Here is a 7,275-nt window from a genome sequence, read left to right as displayed (position 1 = left end):
AAATTAAGCTCACAAAGTGCCACGGAGAGAAAAACAACCACGTCCGAATTATACAAGCGTATTTGGCAATCTGTGTCCGTTTGGTTTTCTGAGGAAATCTGAGTCCAGATCCAAAACTGCAAGTACAAAAACTCATGCCCACTTTAAGTCATTGGAAAGAAGCAGCAAAAGTGAAGGACAGGTGTGAAGGAACTGTTTCTTTTCTTGCTCTAGGTGGGCTGCAGGAGAAGCCGGGTACCAGGGCAGTGTGGAGCCCTGGGTTTCCAGGTTGTGCTCCTCAGCAGCTGGGGAGATGCCGCTTCCCAGGGTTGGTGGGGTTTATTTTTATCCTGGAAACTGGGCTTAGATGATTGCCACGACCACCACCACCGCTGCTGCGTGTGCTCGCATCACACTGCTAGCACTGATTAGCTGCATCAGTATTCCACTTTGTTAATGCAAAAAGGAAGCTGTAAATAGGGTCCTGCTTTTATAGGATGCTACTGGGAATGACAAGTACTCTGATATCAATAAGAAACCAGTTGCTCTTCCCATCTGGGTGTGCAATGTTATTGCTACTAGGTGATGCTGAAAGTATTCATAGCTCTTCACTTCAGCAAGAGGGCCAGAAGAAGGTTTCTAAATCTTTTCCCATGGTGTTTCCCACCAAGCTTGAACTGTATTAGTCTGTGTTTTGCTACCCATGTTTAGACTGTGACATTTTCACCAAAGCTTGTTTTGTCTGCGCTCGTTAAAGCGCAGTATGCCTGACTGACCTCATGTGATGGTGCAGCAGACGTTTCCTGTGGGTTTCAGCATATTTCTGTGCCTGGCCTTTCCGCGGGTTCGCAAGACGCAATGTGAGAGCAGTCTCATCGCAGGCTCATTGCACTTAATTCACTACCAAAGTACTCCTTTGCCATACTGTGAAAGAAAAACCATCAACTTACTACTTCCAGAACACTGGATTCCAATTTCTAGGGAAGGTTACATCTGGGAGATAGTAAACTTTCTGTGTCTCCAAACTTTACTTGCTACCATCTACCCGCTGTTCATTTGTATGGATTTGTATGAGTCTATTATTTATATCCAACAGTGCAGTTAAAAAAAAAAAAAAAAAGAAAAGCTACAAGATGGCTGAGGAGGATAAGGAAACAGTATTACTTGGGCTCAACAAGGGCAGTCTTTTCTCCATTTTATTTTTTTTTTTCACATAATGGAAGGAGAGCAATATGCTCAGCACTTACCCTGATTTCTAGTCAGAAGCTCTAAGCAGCTTCTCTTGGCAGACAGGTAAGCAATTTCTGGGGGAACAAAAGGCAGTATTACCCTGGCAGGTCTACCGACATTTTGTACAAAATAAATGGAAACGGAGCAGCACACTTGAAGAAGATGAGGGATATGACTGTGATGCTACATCAGGTAATGTAACTGAGAGAGCACGTAGAAGAGGGGCACATGCAGCACAGGGCTGCTTTCTAGCAAAGCAGAGAGAACCCATCTGAATGGGTGGCTCTGAAGCCAAAGAGGATCCTCAGTGTCCCAGAAAGCTAGAGAGCATGTGCATGTCGTGGTGCAGGCTCCAAGGAAATTTGGTGACGAGACAAAACAAGAAAAGCATATGTGGAACCATATAGAGAAAATGAAACAGAAAAAGGATTTAAATATAATTTGTGATACTATGACATTGCAAGATACAAAACAGGTTGACTATAATAGAACCACAAGTGTAATAAAGTTGTTAGTTACACACCCATCACTAAACTTCACAGAAGCAAACACACTTCAAGATGACTAAAAAAAAACCTATATGATCTGACTTCTGCCTCTCATAAAGCATTTCTGACCATGATAAAATTGAGGTCTGTATTATTTTTCCTTCCTGAGCTTGACATCAAGGGACAAAGAAAAGCTATCCATAAGTCTGCATTTCTGCAGCCTTCATATATATACTTTACATATCATGGCCAGGACTCAAGTGTGACTGGAGTTTTTCACATCTCCTGTTTTGGTTAGCCATTTTAGCCCTGAAGGAAAGAAAAGGCTTTCAGAAAACACTGTGTGTTCTCTGATATCTGCCAAAAAAACATGTCCTCATACATACCTTCAAAAGAGGCATTCAGAATGCAGACATTCAAAATCAGCAGCCTGTTTCTGTTTGTTTTAATTCTGCACTTTATCTTTGATTTCTTCGTAGGCAAGACAGCTCATGTGCCTCCTGTAAATATGATCAGCAGTGGTGGATGGTACAATATTTTATTTTTGCATATGTGTTTGAAATGAACATACACAATTTTCTTTCAGTCTGCTCCTTCTTACTGGCATTTGGATCTTAAATTAATGAGAGAGTTACAATATATTGCATACCATCCATTTTATTCCTTTGCCCTGTTTATGTTAATGCAGATACATGGATTTCTGAAGTAATACCTTCTTAATACTAGAAAATTTTAATTCCTCAGTGATAGATAGGACTTAATATACTGATTTTTTGCATCATAAACATAACATGATGAAATGAATAAGCCACATTAAGTTTTGTGCAGCTACACACACATGTACTGTTCTGTCGAATAAGAAACAAGACACTTCGACTTGGTCACGGCTACCAGCCTGGAGACACCTGAAGTTTAAGTAAAGGAAAGAAGGTTTTCATAAGTGGGAAGCAATGGGCGACTCATTCATCTGGTTTGTGTGCAATGAAGACACAGATCCGAGCCAATACTGGACAGTCTTACTCAGGCAAGTAAAGGTTTGCCAGACTGGATGCAAGGGACACAATCTCTGGGACTTGCTTTTCTTTCCTGATCTGCCTTAAAAAAATATGCTGAAACAAAGGAAAACCAGATAGTAACCACCTACTGAGCTCCTGGGAATGTACTTTTTTTTTTTATGCTACAGCCTACAAAATGCACACAGGAAAGATTCATTTTTTTAAAAACCTTCCTACCTATGGTAATGTGTATTTTTTCTGTACATTCTTAAGATCTACACACATACACACAAAATCATTTAATTTTGTTAATGCATTATTAAATTCACACTAAGCCAAATAAAAGTAATTCCCCAATGCTTTATGCATTTATCATGAAACCACTAGCAAATTCTTTGCAATAAAAACGCTAGCCGTGCACATGACCAAACTAAATTATCTTGGGAAATGGCTAATATCTGACCATGTGGAAATGTTAGAAAGCAGGGCTTTGTTACAGAACTAGAAGGAAAAAATAGATATATTTTCTTACAGAAAAATTGCAATGATAAAAATATTTTTAATAGTAAAAAACCACTGCAGCTCCAGGAAGTTTTCCTGAATCAATTCAATCTGTGTCGTGCTGGACTTTAAAAACCCATTAAAAATAACCATGATGAATTTCCTAACCTCTTTCAGTGCACCATGCAGAAGACAAAGGAAACTGCAATTCAACTGAGACAGAAAAGAAAGAAGAGAATGGAAAAACCTGATAGCTTCTGCATCATTGGTAACGTCCTCGCAAACAACAACAGGCAAATCTGCGCCACAAAGGATAAGAGGGACAGGAGTGATGTGTACAGCTGACAATGGCACTCCAAAGTAATGACTTCCAGGAAATTCTGCTGTTAGAAATGGACAGCACGCTGCTGAGAAGTAGTTGAGTCACAACTTTCATAACATGGCAAATTATGCCAGCCTAAAAATGGACGTACTGAAAAACAGGATGTATACGGCTCTGGTGAGGCAACTATAGGGACAACATCCTACAAATAGCTCATATACTCACCTGGTTTAAATTATTAAACTTTGCTGAAATCTATGCATGTTCAGGGATTTTTTCCACTATTTAATGTGCAGTCATAAGAGGCAGATCATGTTTCAAACAGTAATATAAGTAAGAGCACTACTTAGTTGACCTATTTTCCATTTACCACCTTGTATTATCAGTTGTAATAAACACGCTTCTCTTGCTGCTCTCTCTTTTGGGGAGGAAGAAGAGGGCAATTGTGTAACAAACAGCATATATGTCACTGTATCCTGAAACAACCCAAATTCATGAGGATGAAGGAGTGCATTTAACTCTCTCCTCTTCCACAGACGTACCCTTTCACCACAGAGCAGCAGGTCCCATTCACCCACCTTCTTCTTCTGATGGCCAGACAGGGCGCAGTGTATCACACCTATGCTGGCACCCAATTCCCACATGCACATTTCACACATCTGAGCTTTCTTCACAGCTGTATTAAATATTCAGCACACTGTCCTGGCTCACATCTGGCTGTTCAGGGACATTAAGTGAGATGTAGACTCAAGAATTTCTCCTCTTTGGCTCAATCGCAGCTGCTTGGATAAACACCTTGGGCCTCCTGCAGACCAGGTCCATTTCTGAATCATCTGAGTAAATGTTATCATCCATCATTACCTTGCTGAGCTGCCCCCCAAACCCTTTGGACCTCTGGAGTCTGCTGGAGCAGTTTCCTAGAACCCTTCCCTCCAAAAAGTTGAGTGTACATTAAACACCATCAGTCATACTTAGGATTTCCAAGAAGAACATTTCTGAATCAAAAATTGCATTTTAATTGCTCAAAGTGTACAAAGAAAAAATGGGAGAAAAAGTAGATTTGAAAGCAAACCACCTAAAGACACAGATATTTGGGCAAGATAAGTGATGTGATCCTCACACAACAACAGAGGTATGCCAGAGGTATGCCAGAGATACGACCCACTGAATCTATTCATAACTCTTATAAATAAAGAAAAAAATAAAATACAAGCATAAATGTAGGATGAACCATCTCTGAAGTAAATATATTGATCTATCAAAAATGATTGAAGACTGGCAATAAAAGGGTTATAAATGCTTAGAAGAAAGAGAAAGCAAAAAACAGAAAACCCACCCACTGAAAAACTCCCACCTGCATTCACAGCGAAAATGGACTGGAACAATAAAACACAATGGCAGTGTCTGTACAACTTTGATAGCTGCCCCTCCCAAAAGCTGGAACAATCTTGCTATAAACCAAGCAAATGAAAATGTAAATGCATGAGGGATCCTCTGGGGGATTCAGATGCTTCATGTCCTGTAGGTAAAGAAGGAAGGGGGAAAAGGTAGGAAAGCAAGAGAAATTACCACCTTTAATATTTGTCATTATTGACTATGTTCTCCTCACCTGGAACCTTATTAATCTAACAGAGACCTTACAGTTAAATATGCAACCATGCCTGTGTGGCCTCCAGCAATAGCCGCTTGTCCTCTGACCTCAGCACAGTCCACTGCTTTGAGTCCTCTGGCAGGGGGTGGCAGGTGGAGACAGCCTGCCAATTTGGGGAGTGCCAGCTGGAGCAAATCACCTGAATAGCTGCCTGAAGAATTCCAATAGTCAAAATGGCAAGCTCAAGAGGCATGGGATGGGGAAATACACTGAATGCAACACCCCAAGCAGTCCTGTGAGTATGTAGGAACACAGTGGTGTATCAAAGGGGTATTGGGGGCTTCTTGAAGGCTTACAAACTGTGTATTTGCATAAATATTTTGCTAAGGAAATGCACATGAGGACAATTATGGTAATTTCACAAAATCGATTGCGTTCTTCGCTATTGATGAAAATCCAACTGCGTTACTTATTGGGCAAAGGCAAACAAAATGGCACTGACACAGGAGAAAAGTTGGGTCTGTAGAAAGAATAAGTTTAGGTACTTTAGGTATTAATCTTCCCTCTTTGCAATACATTTCTCTGCCTCTAAAGTCAGAATTTAAATGATTTTAAGTGAAAATAATTTAATATTTAACGGCTAATACCTTTCCATGTGACATTATGTTACCTTCTGACCTATTTTAACATTTGCCTCAGTGCTGCACTCTCAGACCTACTTTCTCTTTCTCCTGCCCCATGGATAGCTTATTTCCTGCTAGGCCAAATGGACAGCTAGTGGACATATAAAGTTGTTAGGCTGCTTTGATAACATTTTACTTCATCCCTTCCCACAGAGTATTTCATAAGATGTTCCATGCAATAAAAGGTCCCAAAGAACCAAGATCCTCTCATAATGTCACTTTGAAAGACTCTGCAGAAATTCCTGGTGTCCTTGCCAAGATCCTTTTCAGTAAAATAGATTCCAACATTGACAGAAAAGCTTGGGTTATTGCTGAGTGATAAAATGTCTACTGCTAGCCCTTACAGAGCCAGAACATTGCTCCCAACTCAGTCCTTTTTCTGTAAACTACATTAAGATGTCTAGATACATCTTAAAATCTGCGGTACAAAACCTAATTTTATTCAATAGGCACTGTCATCCAAAAATTGAAGTTATATAACATGAGAGATACCAAAAAACATTGGGTCAAGATCTTCAAATAGTCATGGCTTTATGTCTGTAATGGAGCTACTTTGAATTAAACAACAGCTTGAAGGTCCAGACCACTACTTTCAGGCTTGTTTGCATAGGGGACAGAGGAGATTCTGGGACAAGACATGATTTGAATCTTAATAAAGATAGACTAGAAAAAACTCCTATGGGAGCACACCCCTATAGATACAATAACTGCTGGGGGAGATGGTCATTTTTTTTCCCCTGATGTAGATTGTGTCATTCCATAACTGCCGTCTGTGCATGGGAGGTTTTTTGACATTACTAGTGCTGTTTAATTATACTGGTACAATTTTATCAGTATGACTAAAATAAATCCTCCTTCAAGACAAGCCTTCAGGTTTAGCCACCAAATTTAATGGAAGGAAAGAAAGATTCACAGTCCCCAGAGTAACAGTGGCTCAGCTCATTCCATGCTTGCCAAGCTAGGAAAAAAAAAAAAATTAAACAGAATAACAGCTGAAAACAACTTCTTCTCTGCAGTGGGGTATACTTTTGCCTATTGCCTGATGAAATCATACCCAGTTCACTTCCAGCAGAAGGTCTGACATAAAGCAGAGTCTCTAGGGGAAGAAGAGAGGTAGTCAAAGAAAGAAAGGGTAATTTGAAGATGGTGACAAACCAACAAAGAAAAAGTAGATATTTTGTTCCCCTTACTACTAATAAAACATAGTAGACTAAAATTGATCCCCAGACTAATAAGGTACAGGAAAAACTAAAACCTTTATATGACAAAACAATAAAGAAGTAATGAAAAGATTTATGGAAGTAGATAAAAACCTTGGAATGATGTAAAAATTGTCAGGTTATATTACTGTTTTCAGTCCAACATCGAAAAGAAAAACAGTGAGGAATAAAAATTAAAAGCATGGAGAAAGGATAGCATAGGGCTGAAGAGGATGGAGTGAAGTAAGAAAGAAAACAAACTCAGAGCAAATATTTTGGGGGGGGGG

This window comes from Merops nubicus, unplaced genomic scaffold, assembly GCF_000691845.1.
Source record: "Merops nubicus isolate BGI_N331 unplaced genomic scaffold, ASM69184v1 scaffold3248, whole genome shotgun sequence".
In the NCBI taxonomy this organism is placed as follows: Eukaryota; Metazoa; Chordata; class Aves; order Coraciiformes; family Meropidae; genus Merops; species Merops nubicus.
This window is presented reverse-complemented; position numbering follows the sequence as displayed.